This window comes from Lissotriton helveticus, chromosome 3_2 (genome assembly GCF_964261635.1).
Source record: "Lissotriton helveticus chromosome 3_2, aLisHel1.1, whole genome shotgun sequence".
NCBI classification, from domain to species: domain Eukaryota; kingdom Metazoa; phylum Chordata; class Amphibia; order Caudata; family Salamandridae; genus Lissotriton; species Lissotriton helveticus.
In genome coordinates, this window is record NC_136062.1 from 502,385,529 (window position 1) to 502,412,798 (window position 27,270).

Sequence of the window (27,270 nt, forward strand, 5' to 3'; positions counted from 1 at the left end):
TTAAAAGCCAGTCCAGAGCTTGTCCCTGCAGACTGGCCTCTCTTATTTGCAGTATCAGCTTCTGATGAGAGACCGTGTCAAAAGCTGCTGTCAGATCCAACAAGACCAACAGCCCAGCTTTATTATCATCCGAGGCCAGTTTGATATAATCAGTGACCCCGATGAGAGTTGTCTCTGTGGAGTGATTAGATCTGAACCCAGACTGCGAGGGAACAAGGATACCATTGTCCTCGAGGTGGTTCATTAATTGGGTATTAACACGACTCTCCGCCATTTTATTCAAAAGCGGTAGAAGCAAGTTGGGACGATAATTGGAAAGTACTTCGGTCGGCACCTGCTCTTTCTTCTTAATCGGAAGCACTTAGGCGGTTTTCCAGTCAAGAGGCAGACTACCCTCACTTAAAGAGGTATTCACAGTCTCAGCAATAGGGGCGGCTAGGAGAGGGGCGAGGAGAGCATGTTTGTGGGCAGGCATAACATCCAGAGGGGATCCGTTTTTTCCAATCTTAGCATGGCTTCCACCTGCGAGACCTGAATAGAATTAAAATAATTCAGGGCTTTACCCAAGCATTCTAGTGGTACAGATTCAGAGATGGAAGACATCACCGGATTAGTGTTTTGTAAAAATTGATTGTAATTTGAATAGGTTTCATCATCAAAGTACACAGCTAACTTATCACACAGTTCCTGCGAGGAAGTAATCTGCTGGGTGCAAGCAGAGGGATTGGTAAAGGAGTTCAGAATATTATAAAGCTCCTTTGATGAATTTCCTGCCTGATTGAGTTTAGTGATCAGGTGATCTTTACGTGCCTTTGTAAAATTCTTATGGTAGACGTTGTGTGCCAATTTAAATTTAAATCTTTCACTTTCCAACTGGGATTTGCACCAGGATTTTTCCCTTCGTTAGTCAACAGTGTACCAATCTTCACTTTTTGTTCGAGCTGATGTGTCACAGTTGCCAGCCTATCTATCACATCGCACACGGTATAATTAAAAGCCCTGAGTTTCATAGTGACATCCATATGTTCATTAAAAACTGGAGGGACCTTTACGAACTTCGGGAAATACTCTGGATATCAAATAAACTGGAGTAAATCGGTATTGTTCATGCTCTGGGGGGCGGTTCCCCGTCTCCCACAGAATTGCATGATTGAAGTAGCAGTGGAGGGCTTTCGATATCTAGGAATCTATGCCTGACCCAACCCTTTTTTATGATCGCAACTTAGCCCCCCCACTGGCCCGGCTAAAAACAGATGTTAAACATTGGAGGTCCCTGCCCCTGTGTTTGAAAGGTCGCGCTGCCCTCTTTAACCCCTTCAATGTTCATGACGAGCGGAGCTTGTCATGAGCCACGGCGCTCCAGCGCTCATGACGAGCTCAGCTCGTCATGACCCATGGAACGCTCAGGTGCGGGGAGAATTCTGAGCGTTCCACGGGAGCCAATGCACCTGTGACGAGCTCAGCTCGTCATGAGCACAGGAGCGCCGTGCCTCATGACGAGCTGAGCTCGTCATGAGCATGCGGGTGCTGTGCGCACCCCCCTACCCCCCAGCACAGCGGGGGAATTACCCCCGCAGTGAAGAGGTTAAGGTGCTATCTCTTCCCCGGTTTTTATATATTCTCCAGAATTGCCCACATCGAGTTCAAGACACGTATTTCTCAGCAGTGGAGGGCGAAATCCGCACACTGCTCTGGGACGGTAGACCCCCCCCCAAATCGCTATCCACAATTGACAAAAGAATGGTATGATGGGGGAATAGCCCTCCCAGGTCTTAAACTCTACTACTGGGCCTCACAATTGGTGGTGGTAAACCAGTGGATCTATCGCTCTCCTTGTGATCCTGCCTATATGTTAGACAAATATCAGACTGGACGTTCTGGTTATCTTGGAGTGTTGTACTCCAAAGTGAAAGGTGGGTGATATTTTGGGCCTCTCTCTCATACTGTAGCGATCTGGCACCATGTAAACTCACGTCTGGGATGGTCAAATGTACTCACAAGAGCAACACCCCTATGGTATGCCCAACAGCTGGGTTCTCTTTGCCATCAACCCGGCTTTGATAAGTGGGACACTATCGGGATATCCGTGGTCGCAGACCTGATTAAAAGAGGGTCGATCCTAAGTTTTAAGGAGCTCCAGGAACAATATAGGATGGCGCAGTGGGAACTGTTTAGATACACGCAAATTCAACACACCTTCACCACAGCCCTCCCCGACCTCATAGAGATACTAGAATCATAATAGGGAAAGCGTTGGATAGCGTAGGGGTAAAAATTACTATTCCCACTCCAAAGGGTGCAACAGTAGGGAAAGCGTTGGATAGTGTAGGGGTAAAAATTACCATTCCCACTCCAGAGAGTGCAACAGTAGGGAAAGCGCAGGATAGTGTAGGGGTAAAAATTAATATTCCCACTCCAAAGAGTGCAACAGTAGGGAAAGCGTTGGATAGCGGTGAGGTAAAAATTACTATTCCCACTCCAGAGAGTGCAACAGTAGGGAGAAAGAGAGAGACAAAGAGACAGAGAGAGAGAGAGAGAGAAGGGGAGAAATAAGTTGTGAAAAAGCTTTCCCATAAGAGCAAGCAAAGAGTGTAGAAAAATTGCGCATCTAACAGACAAGTCAATATCCATGTAAAATGGGTTATGTAATATGGTCATGAACTCTTTAATGACTCTTTAACAGTGCCAACACCTAGATGTGAGATGACACAAAGCTGGATAGTCGTGAATGTTGTTTCTCAAACTTGCTGTTCTGTGCCAAACATGCTTGTGCTGTATAGTTTACTCTGTTATTAGAGTCACTGGTATTAGGTACGGCTTGTGTTGCTGTAGCCGGGCCCCGTAAGTATCCTGTGCACTGATTTAGTGCTGGTTATTTGGTGATAATGTGCTCTGGATTCGCCTGGTGAGTTAATGGCGAAGACACACAACTAGTAGAAAGGAATTTCTTTGGGGGGAGGTAAACATCTTGATCCATGAAGAATGGCGTAAGGTACAGGCAATGCTTGAGACATTGAGAATTTCGAGTGAGCTGGATTTAGGACCTATTTGTTTTACCACAAGTGCTCTTGAAGCTTTCTATTGATCCGAACATTGGAAAAAGTTGGCTTTCAACATAATCCAAGCTCCTCAGTACGGGGTGATTCTAGGGTTACCTTGGTTGCGGTTGCACAACCCGCATGTTGATTGGGTGAAGAAATCTTGTTTGTAAAAACTGCAGCCTATAGAATATTATACGAAGTCTTGCCCCTAGTGATCGTTACGACGCTGGTGTGTCTAGAGCAAAGTAAAAAAAGTGTGCTTTGTTATGGAAACGGTGGATCCGTGAATGTCACACGAATTACATTAAGTGGATCCACTATGGCGTACACGGGGCTTTCTTCGGGTGAATAATGAGACTCCTGACGGGACAAGGCATCTGCCTTTTTGTTCTCGCTTCCAGGTCGATACGTCCCAAAGAAGTTGAATTCTGCAAAGAACAGCATCCATCTCAGCTAGGTGTTAGATGCCTTGCTACTGTCATGAATTGGCGGTTACTGTGGTTTGTATATACACTGACTATATCCTCGGCTCCCATTAGAAAATGTCTCCAATCCAGGCATCTCTGATGGCCAGCAGCTCTTTCTTGGCTATTGTATAGTTGCATTTGGCAGGGTTGAGTTTTCTCGACATGTAAGCCATCAGGTGTAATTGGCCTGTTGTTGGATGATGTTGGGATAATACCGCTCCTACTGCTGTCTGGAAGCATCTGCTTCTACTATGTGGGACGGTCTGGGTCGGCATGCATCAAGACTGGGCCTGACACAAAGGCTTGTTTTAGAGCCATTGGAAGAGGGTTTTCTTCTTCAACAATCGTGTTAGGGGTGCTGCTACATTCCAGAAATGGCTAATAAATCTTTGATAAAAATTGGTGAACCTCAAGAAACACTGGATGTCTCTCATGTTCTGTGGGGTAGGCCAATCCTTCACTGCTGATATCTTCCGTTCCGCCATCTCTTATCCCCAACTCCTAAGAATTCAACAGTAGTCACTCCAAACTCGCACTTGCTGATTTTGCAAAACAGATGGTTATCTCGCAAGGTCTGCAATACGGAATGTACATATTGGCAATGAATCTTTACATTTGATGAGTATATCAAGATATCGTCGATATATACCACCACATATTGATCAAGAAGTCCCGCAAAACGAAATTGAGGAAGAATTGGAAGGCTGCCGGAACATTACACAAGCTGAATGGCATCACTAGGTATTCATAGAAACCATAGCGACTCGACCCCGTCTTCTCATCCAGCAAGGACATCGCCTTCAGCCACGCCACCGGACTCCACTGGACGGATCACAGCTGCGTCCACTTCAGCTTCAGAAGGACCACGATCCACCACCACCAGCAACAGGTTGCACGCAGAAGCTGGAACAAGATCACAGCCGACCAACTCGCGACCTCCCTGAGCATGAACCCCCCCACCAGCACACCGGACCCAAGCCAGGCGGCCACCAACCTCACCAAGTGGATCAGTGACTGCGCAGACGACCTCGCCCCCCTGAGGACCCCGCCTAGCAGACCCGGCAGCAAGAAAGCCCCATGGTTCACCAACGAACTCAAGAGCTTCAAGAAGAACAGCCAAGCCCTCGAGAGAACCTGGCGCAGAGACCCAACACCGGACAACATGACTGCCCTCAAGCTCGCCACCCGAAAGCACCACCAACTCATCCGCGCCACCAAGAAAACCGCATTCAAGGAACGACTGGACAACAACGCACACAACAGCAAGGAACTCTTCAACATCGTCAAAGAGCTCTCCAACCCCAACGCCGGAAACAACGACTTCACCCCTTCGCAAGACCTCTGCAACTCCCTCGCCTCCTACTTCCACAACAAGATCGCGGACATACACAACAGCTTCAGCACTCAACCGACGCATGCCACAACCGAACCCCTGCCCCCCACCACCACCCTCCGCGCCTGGACCCCGATCAACACCGAAAACACCATCCGCACGATGAACTCCATCCACTCCGGATCTCCGACCGACCCCTGCCCTCACCACGTCTTCAACAAGGCCGACGCTGTCATCGCACCCCACCTGCGGGACATCATCAACACCTCCTTCGACACCGCTACCTTCCCGGAGAGCTGGAAACACGCCGAACTCAGCGCCCTACTCAAGAAGCCTTCAGCCGACCCCACCGACCTCAAGAACTACCGCCCCATCTCGCTGCTCCCGTGTCCTGCAAAAGTCATCGAGAAGACCGTCAACAAGCAGCTGGCTACCTTCCTCGAGACGAACGGATCCCTCGACCCCTCGCAGTCTGGCTTCCGGGCAAACCACAGCACCGAGACCGCCCTGATCGCAGCCACCGATGACATCCGTGCCCTGCTCGACAACGGAGAAACAGCGGCCCTCATCCTCCTAGACCTCTCCGCGGCCTTTGACACTATCTGCCACCGCACCCTAGTACAGGGCCTCAGCAACGTCGGAGTCCAGGAGAAGGCACTGGAGTGGATCATCTCCTTCCTCGCCGGGAGAACACAGAGAGTCCGCCTCCCTCCGTTCAGATCGGAAGCCACCGAAGTCATCTGCGGCGTCCCTCAAGGCTCCTCGCTCAGTCCAACCCTCTTCAACGTCTACATGGGCCCCCTCGCTGACATCGCACGCCAGCACAACCTCAACATCATCTCATACGCCGACGACACCCAGCTGATCCTCTCCCTCACCAACGACCCCGCCACCGCCAGAGACAACCTACACGAAGGGATGATAGAGGTAGCCGAATGGATGAAGAACAGCCGCCTGAAACTGAACTTGGACAAGACGGAAGTCCTCATCCTGGGATCCTCACCCTCCGCCTGGGACGACTCCTGGTGGCCCCCCGCCCTGGGCAACGCACCCCAACCTACAGACCACGCAAGCAACCTGGGCTTCATCCTGGACTCCTCCCTCTCCATGACCAGACAAGTCAACGCCGTCTCCTCGTCGTGCTTCAACATCCTGCGCATGCTACGTAAGATCTTCCGGTGGATCCCCACCGAGACCAGGAAGACGGTCACCCAGGCCCTCGTCACCAGCCGTCTGGACTACGGCAACTCCCTTTATGCCGGAACCACCGCCAAACTCCAGAAGAGACTCCAGCGGATCCAGAACGCCTCAGCACGTCTCATCCTGGACATCCCCCGGCGCAGCCACATCTCCGGACACCTGAGAGACCTGCACTGGCTCCCGGTCAACAAGAGAATCACCTTCCGACTCCTCACCCACGCACACAAAGCCCTACACAACCAAGGCCCGGGATACCTCAACAGCCGCCTCAACTTCTATGCTCCCAAACGCCAGCTTCGATCGACCGGCCACACCCTCGCCGCCGTCCCCCGCATCCGAAGAGCCACCACAGGAGGACGGTCCTTATCCTACCTCGCCGCCAAGACATGGAACTCCCTCCCGACCCACCTCCGCCGGACCCAGGACCACCTCGCCTTCAGGAAGCAACTCAAGACCTGGCTGTTCGAGCAGTAGCGGACCCCCCCTCCCTAGCGCCTTGAGACCCTTTGGGTGAGTAGTGCGCTTTATAAATGCCGTGATTGATTGATTGATTGATTGATTGAACGCAGTGTTTCATTCGTCCCCTTCCCACATAAAGACTAAATGGTATGCTCCTTTCAGATCAAGTCTGGTATAAATCACAGCTTTCTTCACCTGCTCCAAAAGAACTGGAATCAAGGGTAACGGATACCGATTCTTAACCGTGATGGCATTCAATGAGCTATAATCAATGCAAGTACGCAACTCCCCATTAGCTTTGGGTATAAAAAACAGAGGGGAAGCTGCTGGGGATTTGGAGATGCGAATGAAACCCAACGCAAGCTATTTAGCCAAATAGAGACGAAGATGTGCATTTTCTGGCTCCATTAATGCATATACTCTTCGACATGGGATGATCGCACCAGGTACTATATCTATCTGGCAGTCGTACTGCCTGTGAGGCGGAAGAACTTCTGCCTTTGTTTTGTTAAACACATCTGCGTAATCTGCATAGCCTTCAGGTAACGTCACCCTCTTTTCCACAGCTGTGGCTAAATGATGACAGAGAGCAAATGCTTTAGCAGGAACCTCAAGTAGCTTAAAACAATGTGTTTGGCAATACTCAGAAGCAAATGCAAGGGATTTCTTCACCCAATCAACATGCGGGTTGTGAAACCGCAACCAAGGTAATCCTAAAATCACCCTGTACTGAGGGGCTTGGATTATGTTGAGAGCCAACTTTTCCCAATGTTCGGATCAATAGAAAATTTCGGGAGCACTTGTGGTAAAACAAATAGGTCCTAAATCCAGACGTCTTCCGTCCACAGCAAATTCAGCTTCAGGTGTTTCTTTTTCCTGTAAGGTGACTCCCAGTGTTTGGGCTTGATCCTGGTCCATAAAACAACCTGTGGCAACAGAATCGAGCATTGCCTGTACCATATGCCATTCTTCATGGATCAAGATGTTTACCTCCCCTACAAAAATTTCCTTTCTACTTGTTATGGTTCCTTCCAATGAAGGGATGAAGATCTGGAATTAAGTGGTCCCTTCTTCTTTCTTCAAGTGTGGTTATTTCCTGACGTTTGTTCGGCCATGATCACTGATACCTTATTATAATCAAGATGAGGATTCCTTGGCTTCAAGGTACATTCCTTGATGAAATGTCCCTTCTTCCCACAATACATACACAGGCCTTTTGTTGTCGAAAATCCCTTTCCTCAGGGGTTAATGAGGAATGCACAGTTCCTATTTCCATTAGCTCATGTCTCTCAAGGTTACTACTTTCCAAGGACCGGGGACGATCGAGTCGGGAACCGGGTCTTTCCTTCTTCTTGCTTTCTCCCTTTCTTTCGCTGAGTCGATGATCCAGCCGTATCACCAGGCTTATTAAATCCTCACAAGAAGTGGGTTGAGGATCGATTTGTGCCAGTACATCTTTCATCTCCTCCTTTAATCCTTGATGGAAAATAGCAGCTTGTTTAGCCTCTGGCCATTTAGTTTCGTTAACCAGCCTGCGGAAATCATTCAGATAAGATATCAGGTCACGGTTTCCTTGTCTCAACTGCAGTAGGCCTCGGTCTGCTGAGAACGTGGAAGATCTTCGATTGAAAGTTTTCTCGAATTCTCTGATGAAGGAATCACAATCCTATGTCAAAGGGTCATCCCTTTTCACTAGTAGTACAGCCCATTGGGCCGCATCATCTGGCAGAATTGAGATCTTTCTGGGGTAGCTAATAGTTTAGGGGTAGGCATCTCCACCACGACAGACGAGGTCTGGTGTGTTTGAGCCAGCCCTACATCAAATGGGTTTTTCTTTAGTTTCTCCACTCGGTCCTGTAATGCTGCTGTTTCTGCCTGAGAGGCAGTTAGCTTTGTCTGTACTAAAGCCAAGGCGGTCAGAATATCATCCAAGGTAGCCACACCGCAACAAACGACCGAGAGGATTATAATTCTTGGGCCGCTTATTCTGTCCTGGCCTTGTATCCTCAGGATCTTATGGTGCTATGTATGGTCCATCTCCTGATAGCCCGAAGGTCTGTGCTGAATATACAGACTTAATGGAGTGATCAAGTGGGGGAAGGAAAGGAAGGGAACAACTGGGAAGGAGACCTGTAACGAGAGAGCAACAATAATCGCGCAGTTTAGACATATACTCCTTGACTATCAAGCCTTCAAGTATCTAAATATTAAATATACCTGAAACTCAAAAAGGGTTGCCTTATTCCAGTTCAGGCGATAGTGTTGCATGTAATCCACTTTGTGATCTAATGAGAGGAATAGATAGTTCAACACAAGTTCAAAGGAATAATAATGCATCGTAATGACAGCACCATAACCATGAGGTGACCCTATGACACACACCTACCTAAGACGTACATGTGAAAGGATTAACAGGGGCGGGGAGCTTGTACTCCTTCAACTCTCGAACGACCCCTGCTGTGAGAAACATAAATACAAAGAAGTCCAGTAAAAAACACTGGTCATTAGGGAATGTTGTGGTTGTTTTATCCATATGACATTAAAGTTAAAGGGCAACCTCTCAAAAGGACAATACCCATAAATTCCTGGGCACCACTTCAAAGAATCAAAATCACCAATTGCAATTCATTGGATAAGTTATAATGGCAGTAATTGATTGAAACCTAAAGTCACCGGAATGAAGGTTTCCTTAGGCTGGTCTTGCCTCTTGGTGAAACACAACTTAGTTCCAGTAGAAGGAGCCAAGAGCCTATGACTCTCCACTTAGTACCAAAAAGATAGAGTTCCCCAAACGCTGTTTAGGGATAAAGACAAGTATAAGTCAGTTTCGAAACATTAAACAAATGTAAATTGCCTCTTCAGATTCCGCCTGTTCTTCCCGCATGAGTCGAAGCCTGGACTCGCCAACACGGGAGAACAGCGGGGAATCCTCAAAAGCTCTAGTGGTAATAACACCCACAACTTGGATTGTTAGCAGTGCTGAGAGAAAACAAGCACAAATGCGCTGCCACCACTCCGCTCGTTCTCCCTGCAAGAGTCGAAGCTTCGACTCAACAACACGGGAGAACAGTGGGGAATCACAAAGCACACAACAAGCACTTGCGCACACAGCATAGCCCGCAGTCCAGCCACAAGAAACAAATAGAAATGGGAAAGTTGGTGCACACCGCACCCTTACCAAACCTCTCTCTGACATCTCTGGAACTCCAATCCAAATAAGCGGCGCAGACTCCTGCACCTGAAGCTCTTTTGATCTTGAGCTTCCTCTAACGTGGCCACGTCAGTAACGTCGGTATTCCAATGGAAACATGGGATGTGTAGTTTATCCGTGATGACGGGAATCATCGCAGGACGTGGGCCTCTGTCAGTGTTCTGCCGCAACCGGGCTCTCCGCTGATTTGTTGTGACACACTGACCCTCTCAGACAGTCATGCACCCACTCACTCACCCATTTGGACACTCATGCATCCACTCACAGACCCACTCAGACAGTCATATATGTACTTTCAAATGCACAAAGGCCCTCATGCACCTACTCACAGATCGACTGAGAGACTCATGCAAGTAATCGCAGATCCACTGATGCACCCAGTCATAGATGCACTGAGACAGCAACGCAGTTCGTTATAGAACCATTGATGTACTGATGTAGCGTCTTACAAATCCACTGACATACTTATAGAGTAAAGTCCTTTTGGAAGCTGAGGGTACTTAGGGGCGGAGAAGCCTTCCTTTTATCTCTATTAAGTGTGACACAGTGAGATTCGTGAGAGCTGGTTGGAGGTGCCAAACCCTTTCTCCAGCACCCTGCCAATGCGACTGCTAGGAAAAAAAACATAGCAATTCACTGTAACAAACTAAGGTTATTGGGATGTTGTAGCTACGAAATAGAATTAAAAAATCCTTAGAAATCCAGTGAAAAAAACAGAGGTTACAGGGATGTTATAGTTAGGCTGAGGTTTCACAAATCCAGAGAAATTCAACAGGTATTGTTAGCTGATCTAACTATAACTCGCGCCCTTGCAATGCACTGCTTATGACTTCACATATTACATCACTCATGACATGGTCAGTGATATCACTGATGGCATCACTGATGACATCTCAAATGACATCACCCATGACGTCATCGACAGAATCTCTGACGCACCCACTCATACCCCCATATAACCCTTCATACTCCCACTCCAACTTCCACACTACCATTCTCAAACATATTCACACACCCATACCAGTACCTATACATCCACTCACTGATTCATAGATCAACACACACATCCACTCACTCACTCACCCATACAGGCACTCACTCACTAATACAGCCACTGACATATCCACTCATACACCCATACAGCCACTGACACTGTCATCCATGGAGTTACTCACATACCTACTCACTCACCCATCCAGTCAATCACACAGCCACTCACTCACCCATACAGATATACACTCTCAATCACGTACTCATACAGATACTAACATGTGCTCACTCACCAAGACAGTCACTGACACAAGCACACACTCGCCCATTAAGCCACTCCCACATGAACTCACTCACCCATATAGTCACTCTCATACCCCATCACTCACCTATACTGCCTTTCACATACTCAGTTACTCACCCATATACCACTGACCCATGCACTCACTCACTGACACAGCCATACACACACTCACTCACCCATACAACCCTTCACACACACACTCACTAACCCATAGACCACTGACTCACCCACTCACTGATCCACACAGGCAGTCACTCACACCCTCACTCAGACACCCAGAGGTATTCAGATAATGAATCACTCACCCATACAGAATCTCATGTGACCACTCACACACCCAGACAACCACTTAGACACCAACTGACAGACACAGACATTCATGCAACCACACACTCCCATACATTCAGAGACACCTACTCACTCACTTATGCAGTTAGTCTCCCACTGATTCATCCAATCAGATACTCACACACTCACTGATTCACCAATACACATTGGTAAATGTATATTTAACACTAATAAGCTTTTTAAAAATACTCACACTCACAGGTTGATGTCAAGAGTGATGTCATCAGTGATGTCACTAACCATGTCATGAGTGATGTAACATGGGAGGTCATACGCTGTGCACTGCGGAGGGGGGTGAATTATAGTTAGCTCAGCTAACTTTAACAGCTGAATTTTTCTGGCAGGGTTAGGCTGACGAGTGAAATGTCGATTGCAAGAAACCTGGGCATTGGACATCCCGCACAGGGTGGGTTACAAAACTTTTGGTAACAAGGCCTCTCAGTCCGTCAGGGGAAGGCCTTGTGGGGGATTGCTCATATGGCTCAAAATTACTTTAACTGTAAGAGCCGAGGTTACAGATACAGGAACCCCAGATATTCTGGCTTTAAAAATTGTATCTACCAATGGGGGCGAATATTACATTATTAATGTTTATAATAGACCAATAGGGCATTCAAAAGTCTCGCCCACTCTGGAAATTTTGGATACTTTCATGAAAAGGGTGGTGGGCGAAACTCCTGTAATAATAGGGGGCGATTTAAACTGCAATTTTGAACCAATTCATGGGATCACAGATATATTCCAAGAGGAAGATCAAGCATATAACATTCCTCAGCTTGACACCCTGAACTATGTCCCCTGTAGTACTCTGGCGGTTCAACTTATGAGGCTAACAGTTGACCATGGCCTTAGAGCGTGTAATGGTCGATTTCCCTCAGACTTTACAAAACAACCTACCTTTGGGAAATCGAATAGTAGATTAGATTTTATCCTCGTTTCATTAATTATTTGGCATTTTATGCTTGATTTTAAAGTCTCCTTGAGGGCAGAGAGTGATCATTTCCCTCTGGAACTTTTTATTGACCCGCAGATAATTAATGACATTTATGGTCCGGTATCATGTGAGGTGGGTGTTGATGTCCCATGTGAGCAGGCACATATAATTAATAATAATAGACGTGCTTTAAAATGGCCACATCTTTTAAGCGAGGGTAAGACCCTGGCTGCAGTTTATTCATTGTTTGATAAGACCTTTTCACCCTTAGTAGGACAACCTTTAGCTACTGATAATTGTGATTATTTTATTGAGCTACACACTGTCTTTTTTGAAGAACTTAGGGTCCATATGTCTAAATTGCCGAGGAAGAACTGCCAAAACGTACGCGTGGGATGCCATGGAAAACTGTGGTATGACCACGCTTGCAAAATGGCTAAGAGAAAGCTCTTAGATGCAATTAGAAGTAAAGTCCAAGAGGATGTTAGACTCGCTAGGGAGGAGTATAAGCGAGTTCAAAGGGTATCACAAAAAACATGGGAAGAGTCAATCTGGGCAGAAATGTTGTTGTCTGCTAAACGCAATGACAATGTCGGCTTTTGGAGGTTGGTTGCAAATGGGGGACACGCCAGTAGACCCGTGAGGGATTCGTATATTGACGAAATGACATGGGTAACGCACTTTTCAAATTTGTATAAACCATATGAGAATAATAATGAGGAGGAGCCCCCATGTCTACTCCCACCACCTGTGTGTCTTGACTTTACTCTGGAGGAAACATACAGAGCAATTAATGAACTAAAAAATAATAAAGCCCCCGGACCAGATAAAGTATCGGGTGACCTCTACAAACATGTACCTGAAGTTTGGGCTCCCTATATTAACCGTTTGTTCAATGCCTTGTCCATAAGCTGTAATTATCCCGACAGTTGGCGTGCTGCAGAAGTTGTCCCGATTTTTAAAAAGGGAAAAAGATCAGTACCCTCAAACTACAGACCTATTAGTTTGATGGACATTCTGCAAAAACTCTACGCTAAGCACCTACTATTTAGGATAAATGACTGGTTGGAGGAATCGGCCATACTTTCCAAATTTCAGGCAGGTTTTAGGTCCAAGACCAGTACGCTAGATCAGGTCTTTAGATTTTGTTGCCTGATTTGGAAGTATGTCCAAATTCGGAAAGGTCATTTGTATGTAGCCTTTATCGATCTAAGGGCGGCATTTGACCTTGTTCCTCGCAACCTACTATGGAGAACGTTAAACACAGCCGGCCTGCCAGCAAGTCTTTTGGTACACATTATTGAATTGCACGCTAGAAATCACGCAAACATCAGATGGGGTCCGAAAGGTGAATTGACGCGAGACATCCCGATAATGCGTGGTGTCCGACAGGGTTGCGTCCTGGCCCCCACTTTGTTTTCTATTTTTGTTAATGATGTGCCTGATTATCTTAATGCTTGCAATAACGATTCGCCACAACTAAATGGAGAGAGAGTGCCTGCGTTACTCTTCGCGGATGATACCATCTTAATATCCCAAACGAAGAAGGGTCTCCAGGCACTCTTAAACTCCTTTAGTAGCTACTGTGTGACCAAGGGACTAGAAATAAATGTTGATAAAACAAAATGCATGGCTTTAAACCCTATTAGACCGGATAAAGGGAACCTGACCCTGAATGGGGAAACTTTAGGTACTGTGGAGAATTTTGTTTATTTGGGGGTAGTACTTGATTCTAAATTAACATGGAAGGCTCAAATCGAAAAAAGTAAGGTGTCATATGCCCATAATGTAAAACCTATAATCTGCAGACTGAATGCTAGTACAACCAAAAGCATTACTCCTGTACTCGAACTTTTTAAATTCAAGACTCAGTCCGCAGCTTTATATGGGGCTGAGATATGGGGACCTTGGGCCAAGGAGAGTTTTCAAGGCCTTGATAACAAATTCATGAGATCAATTGTAAGGGTCCCAACCAGCACACCATTAATACCTCTCCATTTCGATTTGAACCTCAAACGAACCGACCACCTAGCTACCTTAAGACCGCTAATGTTCTGGATAAGGACTTGGTCCACTCCGGAACTGGTAGACTACAGAAAGGGACTTCAAGAACTATTAAATTTAGATACTTTTAACTCCCTTCGGTGGTTCGGGCATGTTAAAAAATGGTTTTATATTTTGGGGTTAAGTTCATTTTGGGAAAACCCAGACAATTTAACAACTCTCGCAAAAAAAACTGTGAAGAGAGCATATTGGTCCTTTATGACTGATAGACACACTCATGATAGTAGAATTGGCACCCTAACAAGAAACTTCCTAACCTTCAAAAGCGAACCATGTTTTGAACAGTTCTTGGACGAAATAGAGCCGCCTCTGGCCAAAACTCTCTTCCTGAAGTTTAGGTACGGGAACCTTATGTTGAACTCTAATGTTGAGCGTTGGACAAATAAAAAACTAGATTATCCTAATAGTAAAAGTGAGAGTTGTCCTATGTGCTCAGTTCAATGTAAGGAGAACGAGGTCCATATGTTGTTCATATGCAAAGCATATTTAAATGCTCGGAAAAGATGGCTCAAACCGATGTGTGCTCTTTTAGGAACTAGATCATGTCTTGTAGCATACAGAATCCTGAAAACAAATACTGCACAGTTTATTGTATTTAGTATTAGCAGGTTTCTTTACTCAGTGTTTATTGTCCGAAAGAAAATGGGACAGGTCCTTTGAAGATGGATAAATTTTAATATTGATTATTGCTGCTAAAAATTGGTATTTCTTCGCTGAATGAATTATGTCTTTGAATCTATTGGCAAGAATTTGATTTTATACCATATTAATGTAATTATCGGTTTATTTGATTCCACGTATATATTGTGTATGATTGATGAATGTATATATGTGTCTCTTTTATGGCCGACGGCCGAAATAAAGATATTTCAGAAATGTCAGCCTAATTATAACGTCCCTGTAACCTTCGTTTTTTTCAGTGAATATATATTTAAACCGCATAACTCCTCAAGTTGACACTAGATGCCTCTCTCAAGTCAAATGCTAAATCTTCAAAATTCCTGCCTAGAACTGCAGTTCCTCAAGGCCCTGTTAGGTCAAATGCAAAAGCATTTATTAGATTTATTTTCTAAGTTGGAGTTTCACAAGCCGTCACTAAGTGTCCCTCACTGGCCAAATGCAAAATCATTGAAGTTCATCCATCAAGCTGCAATTCCTTTAGTCGACACCAGATGTCATCAAAGGTCAAATGCACAGGTTTGAAATTCTTCTTGAATGAAGGCACAGTCCCACAAGTCTTTACTGGTTGTCTTTTTCAGTCCAATGCAAAAGCCTTACAATTCTTACATGAAGCAACAGTTCCACATGTACTAGGTGCCCTTATGAAGTCAGATGCAAAGCATTGAAATTCGTATTTGAAGCTACAGTTCCCCTTGTCCTTACTAGATTTCTCACATCAGAAGCAACTGCTTTCCACGTCTATCAAAAAGCTGCCATAACTCACATTGTTATTAAATATCCCTATTGAGTAATAGACGTAACAGCTTCAAATGCCCTGGCCGAAGGTGAGGGGATGTAAATACATTTACATATCTTTGCTACTCTAATAACTTGTACTTGATATCAGTAGGATAAAGTAAATATGTCAATGCCGGTGTCTGTTGATGAATCGATATTGCAACTTTTGATAAATGTCCTGATTACTAAGGAACACTGGTAAAGACAACCTATATATAGAAGTTCCAAGGCACTGGTTAAGTCAAGTGTCTTGTACTGAATGGTTGGGGAACTGTTTTTATCTGAGTGGCACTATATTTCTGTCCCACCGAAAGGCCTACTGTCTTATGCTATGAGCTGCGTTATCTATCTATCTATCTATCTATCTATCTATCTATCTATCTATCTATCTATCTATCTATCTATCTATCTATCTATCTATCTATCTATCTATCTATCTATCTATCTATCTATCTATCTATCTATCTATCTATCTATCTATCTATCTATCTATCTATCTATCTATCTATCTATCTATCTATCTATCTATCTATCTATCTATCTATCTATCTATCTATCTATCTATCTATCTATCTATCTATCTATCTATCTATCTATCTATCTATCCATCCATCCATCCATCCATCCACCCACCTACCTCTCTATCTATCTATCTATCTATCTATCTATCTATCTATCTATCTATCTATCTATCTACTACCTACCTACCTACCTACCTACCTACCTACCTACCTACCTACCTACCTACCTATCTATCTATCTATCTATCTATCTATCTATCTATCTATCTATCTATCTATCTATCTATCTATCTATCTATCTATCTATCTATCTATCTATCTATCTATCTATCTATCTATCTATCTATCTATCTATCTATCTATCTATCTATCTATCTATCTATCTATCTATCTATCTATCTATCCATCCATCCATCCATCCACCCACCTACCTCTCTATCTATCTATCTATCTATCTATCTATCTATCTATCTATCTATCTATCTATCTATCTATCTACTACCTACCTACCTACCTACCTACCTACCTACCTACCTACCTACCTACCTATCTATCTATCTATCTATCTATCTATCTATCTATCTATCTATCTATCTATCTATCTATCTATCTATCTATCTATCTATCTATCTATCTATCTATCTATCTATCTATCTATCTATCTATCTATCTATCTATCTATCTATCTATCTATCTATCTATCTATCTATCTATCTATCTATCTATCTATCTATCTATCTATCTACCTACCTACCTACCTACCTACCTACCTACCTACCTACCTACCTACCTACCTACCTACCTACCTACCTATCTATCTATCTATCTATCTATCTATCTATCTATCTATCTATCTATCTATCTATCTATCTATCTATCTATCTATCTATCTATCTATCTATCTATCTATCTATCTATCTATCTATCTATCTATCTATCTATCTATCTATCTATCTATCTATCTATCTATCTATCTATCTATCTATCTATCTATCTATTTATCTATCTACCTACCTACCGACCGACCGACCGACCTACCCATCTATCTATCTATCTATCTATCTATCTATCTATCTATCTATCTATCTATCTATCTATCTATCTATCTATCTATCTATCTATCTATCTATCTATCTATCTATCTATCTATCTATCTATCTATCTATCTATCTATCTATCTATCTATCTATCTATCTATCTATCTATCTATCTATCTATCTATCTATCTATCCATCTATAGTTCAAGTTCAAGTTCAAGTTTAACATTTGTATAGCGCACTACTCACCCAGAGGGTCTCAAGGCGCTTGAGGGAGGGGGTACTTTACTTATCGAATATCCAAGTTTTTAGTTGTTTTCTGAAGGAGAGGTGGTTCTGTGTTAGGCGGAGGTGGGTGGGGAGAGAGTTCCAGGTTTTGGCCGCTAAGTAGGAGAAAGATCTTCCCCCCATGGTGGATCTATGGATGCGCGGAATTGCGGCGAGGGCGTGACTGGACGATCGAAGCTGGCGGCTGGGGGTGTAAAAAGACAGGCGCGTGTTGAGGCATTCGGGTCCTAGGTCGTAGAGGGCTTTGTGTGCGTGGGTGAGGAGATGGAATGTTATTCTCTTGTTGACGGGGAGCCAGTGGAGGGCTTTCAGGTGACCGGAAATGTGAGCTTGGCGGGGGATGTCTAGTATGAGTCTGGCGGATGCGTTTTGGATGCGTTGGAGTTTTTTCTGTAATTTGGCTGTGGTTCGGCGTAGAGGGTGTTTCCGTAGTCCAGTCGGCTTGTGACCAGTGCGTGGGTGACAGTCTTTCTTGTTTCGGTGGGGATCCAACTGAAGATTTTTTTGAGCATACGTAGGATGTTGAAGCATGATGATGAGACGGCGTTGACTTGTCTGGTCATCGAGAGGGAGGAGTCCAGGATGAAGCCTAGGTTACGTGCGTGGTCCGTTGGTGTGGGTGCGTTTCCCAGGGCCGGTGGCCACCATGAGTCGTCCCAGGCGGAGAGGGATGGACCTAAGATGAGGACTTCCGTTTTGTCCGAGTTCAGTTTTAAACGGCTGTTCTTCATCCACTCGGCTACTTCTTTCATCCCTTCGTGTAGGTTGGTTTTGGCGGTGTTTGGGTCAATGGTGAGGGAGAGGATCAGCTGGGTGTCGTCTGCGTAGGAGATGATGTTGAGGTTGTGTTGGCGCGCGATGGATGCGAGGGGACTCATGTAGATGTTGAAGAGGGTGGGAGTGAGTGATGATCCTTGTGGTACGCCGCAGATGACTTCGGTGGCCTCTGATCTAAAAGGGGGGAGGCGGACTCTCTGCGTTCTTCCGGCAAGGAACGAGATGATCCAGTCCAATGCATTTCCTTGTATTCCGACGTTGCTGAGGCGTTGTATAAGGGTGCTATGACAGACTGTGTCGAAGGCAGCGGAGAGGTCAAGTAGGATGAGGGCAGCTGTTTCTCCGTTGTCCAGTAGAGTTCGAATCTCGTCTGTTGCTGCGATGAGGGCGGTCTCGATGCTGTGTTTGGCCCGGAAGCCGGACTGTGAAGGGTCGAGGGATTTGTTGGATTCGAGAAAGGCGGCGAGCTGACTGTTGACGGCTTTCTCAATGACTTTGGCAGGGAATGGGAGGAGCGAGATGGGGCGGTAGTTCTTAAGTTCAGTGGGGTCTGCTGTGGGTTTCTTCAGAAGGGCGCTGAGTTCGGCATGTTTCCAGCTTTCCGGGAAGGTGGCGGAGTTGAGGGAGCAGTTGATGACGTCTCGGAGATGGGGCGCGATAATGGAGTCTGCTTTGTTGAAAATGTGGTGGGGACATGGGTCGGTTGGCGATCCTGAGTGGATGGAGTTCATCAGGCGGATGGTGTCTTCAGTGGTGATTGGGTTCCAGGCGCAAAGGTTGTTGGAGGGGGGGTTTTAGTTCGGAGGTGGGTGGGGTGGACTAGTCTACGGACTGGTTGTCAAAGCTGTTATGTATGTCCGTGATTTTGTTGTGGAAGAATGAGGCTAGGGAGTCGCAGAGATCTTGGGAGGGAGTGATGTCGTTGGTGCCGGCGGTGGGGTTGGTAAATTCTTTGACGATGGTTCCTTGCTGTTGTGGGCGTTGTTGTCTAGTCGGTCCTTGAATGCTGATTTCTTGGTAGATCGGATCAGTTGGTGGTGTTTGCGGGTGGCGTTCTTAAAGGTGGCCAGGTTATCCGTGGTGCGGTTTTTTCTCCAGGCTTTCTCGAGGGTGCGACAGAGCTTCTTGGATTTCTTAAGGTCATCGTTGAACCAGGGGGCTTTTTTACTACCTTGATTGGTTTGATGTTTTTTCAGGGGTGCCAATTCGTCAGCGCTGTGGATGATCCACTGTGTGAAGTTGGTGTCCGATGATTTTGCAGGAGGGTTTTGGTGAAGCGATGTGAAGAGTTGGTCGGTGGTAATTTTGTTCCAGTTTCTGCGGCGAATTGGTCGTGGGTGGTTGTGGGTAGTAATCTTTTTGTAGCTGAAGTGAACGCAGCTGTGGTCTGTCCAATGGAGAGCTGTGGTGTGATTGAAGGAGATGTGCTTGCTGGAGGTGAAGATTGGGTCAAGCGTGTGACCGGCATAGTGTGTGGGGGTGTCAACAAGTTGTTTGAGTCCGAGATTGGCGAGGTTGTCCAGGAGGGTGGTGGTGTTGCTGTCGTTGTTCTTTTCTAGGTGGTAGTTGAGGTCTCCCAGTAGAATGTAGTCCTCGGGGGGAGGGCGTGTGGGCTGATGAAGTCGGTGATATCTTCGTTGAATTGTGTGCGGGGTCCTGGTGGCCTGTAGATGAGGGTGCCTCCGAGTGTGGTCTTGGGGTCGGTGTGGATCTGGAAGTGAAGGTGTTCGGCGGCTGCGAGGTGATCGTCGGAACTGGTCGTGATGCGGATGGTGTTCTTATGAACAATAGCGATGCCTCCTCCTGTTTGCTTGGTGCGGTCCTTTCGGATGATCTTGTAGCCATCCGGGATGGCTATGGCGATGTCGGGTGCTGATGAGGCGTTCATCCAGGTTTCTGTGAGAAAGGCGCGTCCGGCGATGTGGTGTCGAGTAGGTTCCAAAGGTCAAAAGTATGTCTGTGGACCGAGCGGGTGTTGAGCAGGATGCACTTCAGGTGGTTAGTGTCGGAGCTTTGTTTGGAATTTGTGGATTTGGTATGGGTCTTGATACAGTCGAACTTGCAGGACTGACAGGTGAAGGGTCCATGGGTGTGTTCAGGGGCGGCTTGGTAGCAGTTTGGTGGTCGACTTGGATTAAGGGCTGAGAGGGTTGCGGCGTCGTACATTATGCGGGTGGAGTGGATTTGGCGAGGGCCAAGGGGTTTGGCGCTGGGCGCGGTCCAGGCGCGGACGGGCGTAGACGGGCTTACCTTTGGGGCGCGACCGCTGCGCGTGAACGCTGTGCGCAAATGTATTCGTCATATGAGGATAGTGGAGGGGGCGGGGCGAGGGCGGAGCAGCTGGGAGGCGGGAGCGCGGTGGAGAGACGGGCTCTGAGGCACAACAACAACAAAATGGCAGAAAAAAGAAAGCGAAACAGGGCGAGACTGGGGCACAATCAGTGGTGACTCCTAGATATGGGCAGAGGCACAATCCGGCACAAATAACGTTAAAATCAATGCGAGCAGTGCAATGCGAGCAATATAATGTAGGTTCACGCTACCAGGCTGGACAAATGACAATATGACAATACAGGTAATGGCAGCAATGCAGAGGCACTATAGTGCTAGGAAATCACAAACAATGACAATGAAATCGCGCAAATGAAATGGCAGCAGAGCGAGCGAAGCGCAGACCAACTATCAGCAGCGGTGATCAAATCAGCTTGAAAGCGCTACGATACCAAAAGCCTTGGGAGCATGGGGAGCGACCGTATCTATCTATCTATCTATCTATCTATCTATCTATCTATCTATCTATCTATCTATCTATCTATCTATCTATCTATCTATCTATCTATCTATCTATCTATCTATCTATCTATCTATCTATCTATCTATCTATCTATCTATCTATCTATCTATCTATCTATCTATCTATCTATCTATCTATCTATCTATCTATCTATCTATCTACACAAACCTGTAATTCCTCAAGTTGTTACTAGATGTCTTTCTCAAGTCAAAGGCTAAATCTTCAAAATTCCTGCCTATAGCTTCAGTTCCTCAAGGCCCTGTGAATGAAATGGAAAAGCATTTATTTTCTTTCTACATCAAGGCGCAGTTCCACTAGTCATCACTAGATGTCTTCAACAGTTGAATGCATTGAAATTCTTAAATTAAGCTGCATTTGTTGTGCATGCTGAGAGTGTTGGTGCAACATTCCAAAAGGGATGGTGTGGTTACTGGGGGGCCTCTACTCTGGTGGGTGTGGTTTCAACCTAAAAATCTGCATATACACTTTAGCTACTCTAATGGTTGGTGCTCCTTTTCAGTAGGATAAATAAATATAACACATTTGATTTATGGTGAGGAATGAACATTGTAATTTCCAACAAATGTCTTGAGAGTTATTATAATAGTTGACCTAACCCTACCATACATATGGGGCTATCAGTCATTGGGAAATGCAACTGCCTAACAATTTCTGTTTTGGGGAAATGTTTTGTAGGTGTAAGTGCACATGCGGAAGGGCACAATGCAGTCACCCAAAATGAAGGAATCCAATGGTTGCAATAGGCTGATCTTTTTAACTTGTGCTGGGGTGGGAGGGAGCATAATTAGAGTGGCATGTCAATAGACCAATGGTGAAAGTGTATTGATTGGGAGTCCCTATAAATGTATGTTTTTTGTTTGGTAATTTTTTTGAAAACCTGAAGCTGGCTGTATTTAGACTGGACCTAACACGGTACTGCCAGCATGTTACTCTAGCCTCTGATAAGTGACTCTTGGAAGCGTGAGTGATTCTGAATATAAATCAAACCAGAACATAGCACAGCCCTAGAGCCCGGCAGTGCAGGGGGGGCAACCCTGCATCCCCCCTCCCCAGCCCTTCAAGGGTTCCCCCAATCAGGCCAACACCAATCATATCTGCTATATAAGAGGGACTCCTTATGACACTCTGCAGGGGGGCATCACTTTAGGTTGCACCACTGCATCATTCTATCCTTCGCGAAGAAGTCGGGCGTCGTCTCATAGTATAGTCAGGCAGTAAAGCATCAACCGTGCAGAGCGGCAACCACTCTGAAGAGTGAGATAACAAACATGATGTCAAGCCTAGTGTTTCTACTTAGACAGCAATTAACATTGAAATACAGATTTCAGACTTAACTCATTCTCCTTTTTCTCCCTCTTTTATTCGTCCCTCACAGGGCGGGTTTCCTGTTGTGGTAAGTCCTATTTCCATTTGTCTAACTTCTTGCTCTGCGACTGTAGACCTGGTAAGCCATGAGCACAAATACTGTTGAACAGTTTTACATGCTAATTTTACAAATGATAATAACTTCAAACTTGGAGTTTTAAAAATGCCCATTTTAGTTCTTGATGTTTAGAGTCAGAATATTTGGACTCACAATTCTATTCAGTCTGAATTACTGAGTGTGGAATGTGGTGTTTTGTAGGTGCACTTTCTCTATCTTAAGATGTTGTACTTATTTAGAATGTTATTTCCTGATGTGCTTTATAGCTTGCATACTAGACTCTCACTCCTTTGACAAGGTGTGACCCTGTGCGGAAGGTCAGGATGGAAGGTGGCGCTGTTGCCATGCTTCGGTCACTCACTCTTCATGGAATGATCATAACATATGACAAGGTTCACCATCAACTGTTGTGTGTTGACTTACCTACCCATATATAGCTTTCCCGATGTATGCCCTTATATAGGCACAACTCTATGTCATTTAGACATAGATTCCCAGTCCTTATTTAAGCATTGCCCATGCAAACCAAATACATGCACGGTCACCTACATCCGTCCATCCCACGTCACAACACGTTCTTGGAAAACCAGACTCTTAAGCCTTTAAGACTTCCCCTGCTTGGATCATTGATTTCTCCAAGAACTCATTTATTATGCACGAACATCTATTCCTTAGGGGTTCATTCATGACGTTCCTCTGCCCAACTTTTACGTCAATACTGGCATTCCTAAACGCTTTCAAGGTATAAATATACCTTCACTTGCCATGGCAAGTCACAGCTGCATACTTGCACGGCTCGGCTACACAGCTCGCCACAGCAAGTTCGGAAGAAATTCGAATTTCCGCCTGATGCACTGACCAGACATTGTCATCCGCCTCGCAGAGAATCCAGCTCCAGTGTTTCTGACTCCCTTGCAGGGTGTTAGAGATTGAGATTCCAACCTCTCTCATTCTAAGGTATGGAGCAGACTAGAACCTAGAGGGACTTCTGGCAAATACTAACTATAGATGAACTAGACTATAGCTAAACAGCACCTACTTCTTACTTCATACTACACTTAGGTGAGGTACACTGGGGTTCAACTATTTAGAAGCACCAGATGAGTAGTCACATTTTAGCCTGTGTTATTTATGTATGTATTTTATGAATATATGTCATAGCTACAAACCATGCTACTGCAGTATTATTTTATCTTACTGCTGACGCTGCATGTATTATACTTTGCATTCTGTCTTACGATTGTAGCAGTTCATATCTCTTACACAAGAAATAAGACTGTTCAATAAACCCTTTTTATTGAAACGCCCATCTATCTATTTCTGTGTAACTCTGTAGAAACTAAGCATGCACGATTGACTGAGTGAAACTGTTATCTATTGTTTCCACGATTCTGAGAACTGTTCCGATTCTAAGGGAAACAAAGTTGTCATGTTGATGCGGTTGCCAGAGACTAGTCCCTTCTTGTTCATTCGAGAGGTTTCTAGTGACCTCTGAGCTTGCTGGCACACACAAGTAATTAAGTTTAATGTACTCGATAGAGACATACTGAACTCAGTCCTACGCCACAACTATAGTGTATATTATTCCAATGCACAGAGCCTATAAGGGGTATTGGAACTACACTACACAACCTTCCTCTTCTAGTAACCCAGGCTTGAAGTCTTTGAAAGGGGTCCTAGGACAGCTACAAAGCACTGAAGGCTTGATGCCTAACTGGAACCACACTAAATCCAAACTAAGAAATAAAAGTACAGAGTTCAGAATGTGTGCACGTGAGACCCCAAAGGCGCGATCCAGGACAGATTCTCTTGTGTCTTCGTGAGGATCACGTTGTGTACCCAGGAGTTATAGGCTCTGCTACATCCTTGGGGATCACATTGTGTACCCAGGAGTTATGGGATTTGCTAACTCCTCTGGGATCACCATTGTATGCCCATGAGTTATAGAATCTTCTATCTCTTTCTGGATCACGTTGTGTGCCCTGAGGTTATAGGCTCTGCTATCTCTTTGGGGATCGCCGTTGTGTACCAAGGAGTTATGGGATTTTATATTTCCTCTAGGGTCACCGTAGTGTCCCCAGAAGTTATGGGATCTGCTATCTCCTCAGGGATCACCATTGTTTACCCAGGAGTCATGGGATCTGCTATCTCCTTGGGGATCCCATTGTGTGCCCAGATGTTTTGGGATCATCTGTCTCCTTGGGATCACCATTGTGTGCCCCGGAGTTATGGAATCTGCTGATCTAGATCAGCAGATTCCATAACTCCGGGGCACACAATGGTGCACACAAGGTTGATCCCAAGGAGACAGATGATCCCAAAACATCTGGGCACACAATGGGATCCCCAAGGAGATAGCAGATCCCATGACTCCTGGGTAAACAATGGTGATCCCTGAGGAGATAGCAGATCCCTTCTATTTGTGGACATTTCACCGCGGGGCAAACTCATCTGTCTCTTGTTTTTTTGTCTTCTTATGGGGTGTTCCCCCCTCCCCACCAGACCCAGAGATATTTTGCCACCTTCAAGTGCAGGAGGCAAAGAGTCTGATGGCACAAAGTCTGCACACCCCTTCTTTCTAAATATTAGCTGCCTCCTCTCCACTGCCTGCGTGGGGGTGATTCTGACAGCCCTAACAATATCAATTTGGGAAAAGGGGAAATGGTGGTGTCTACCAGCTTGCTTGGCTCTAGGAATTCTTGTTGGCTGTCAGTCCAAACTGACCGACAGTTAACGAAGAATTGAGCAGTGTCGGCTTCACTGACCTGTAGGGCAAGCCCATGAAACCAGGATTTCCTTGGTTAAATAAATGTCCAGTGTAAATTTAAGCCCAGATATATTTAAAGCCTTTAGGCATTGAGTAATAGTCAATTTCTACATGATTAACTATCAGGTATTGTGCTTGATTCCAGTGCTTTTCTGTGGCCATTGCGAGATCTGACCAATGTACCTTTATGTCTAGTAGAGGCCAAATATTCCATATGTATCATTGATCTCAGGACAACAGAAGATTGATTACTTTCAAATGTTAATAATTTTAAATATTTAAAGAACCATATCTGAGGAATGGAATATGTTACAGACAATTCAGAGAAGGAATGAAAACTTCTTCAAATACTTGAGCTTGGGCCTGATCTACAAAGTGTGTACGTTTACGATTGTTTGGTATTCACACTGGGATTTACGAGTAGAACCGTTATGAGTACGGAGTCTCTGCACATAAAACAACAGGACGACTGCCCTCCTTTTAATGTATCGTAAAGGTACTAGTCATAAATCCCTTTGTGAATTCAAAAAAATTGTAAACTTACACAAAAGTGTAATTTTAACTTTGCGAATCAGACCCTAGAGTTTATAGTTCTCTACTAGACAAAACTTGTACCATACCATCATGGGAAGAGTTTGGAAAACAAGGGTTTTTCCATAAATGAAGATAACAATTACATTTGTATATCTGTAACCATAGCATTTCATAACTGAATATACCAATGATCTTTTAAACCTCGTCTCCTTAAAGTGTGCTGGTTCGACAAATCCCTGAACTGACGTGAGGTCTCCATATAAATCTCAGAGTGACCATGGAGTGAGAGACAGGCCCAGGACCTCAGATAATCTTGTTGAAAAGTGTGCTCCCCCTTAGTGTTATAAATGTGGTAGGTTCCACCCACCTTTACATAAGGGTTGCTGAAGCCGGCTTGTTAGGACCAGACCCACATCTGGGACTAGCTCGTAACTTTTTTCGTTATGAGGTAGGCATTATTTGCACATTGCTACCTTGCGTCACCCTTCATCCTTGTTCACGGACAGGGCTGTGGGTGGACCCAGTGACCCAGTGAGTGCATGATCAGACTTAATCCATCACACCTTCACAAGACCCAAGAAGGTCTGGACATCAGACCTGTTTTGGTGTCACTGGTTGTAACTGTGCCAAGGGTGCCCCAGGGAAGCCTTCGTTGTGGCAGTGACACTGAGATGAAGTTATCTGTGTTACCAATGGACATTGCAGTCCTCCAAACACAAGTTACCAACTTCAAGAGGGAGTGACACGTCTAGATAGAGCGCTGAGGATGTGAAGGGCAGACTTGGTGGACCAACCTTAGTGCAGTGGGGCAATTTTACCTAGTTGGGGACCCACTGCCCTTGGCTCAAAGAGAAAGTGGCCCTTAAGGCAATCGCTAGATGCCTTGAGTAGAGTTGCGACCAGTCGTGGCCCATCCGTGTAACTATCTCGATGCAGGCAAACCCCCTACTGGAACTGACCATCTTCGGGTTACACCCTTACTGGTCAGAACCAACCTAACTCAGTCCTGAATGTAAAGAGGAAACAGAGGTCACTAGACCTGAACAATATTTTAATATTCCTGACAACGCTAAAGGTAATAAAGGGCAACAAACTCGTTTAATCCGGGGTCCAGCGATGGGCAACTTTGGATGGTGCAGAGGAGGGAACGGAGGAGATATCTGAGGCAGTGACCAAAGACTCTACTAACTACATGACCGAGCAGACATTCAGGGAATGGGCGGAAGCCCTGGTGAGAACTCAATGTTCAGGTGCCTAATACGACACCTCTAGAGACTCTGACGCTATGACGTCATTGTC

General features: G+C 45.4%; 1 long non-coding RNA gene across 1 annotated transcript in view; it reads left to right on the forward strand.

Annotated features, from left to right (window-relative positions):
• Positions 1–27,270, forward strand: part of LOC144826383 (uncharacterized) — a 187,281-nt gene that overhangs the window by 84,346 nt on the left and 75,665 nt on the right. Inside the window, exon 3 of the long non-coding RNA XR_013609809.1 lies at positions 22,623–22,691. This is a non-coding gene — a long non-coding RNA (uncharacterized LOC144826383). The remainder of the gene's footprint in view (positions 1–22,622; positions 22,692–27,270) is intronic.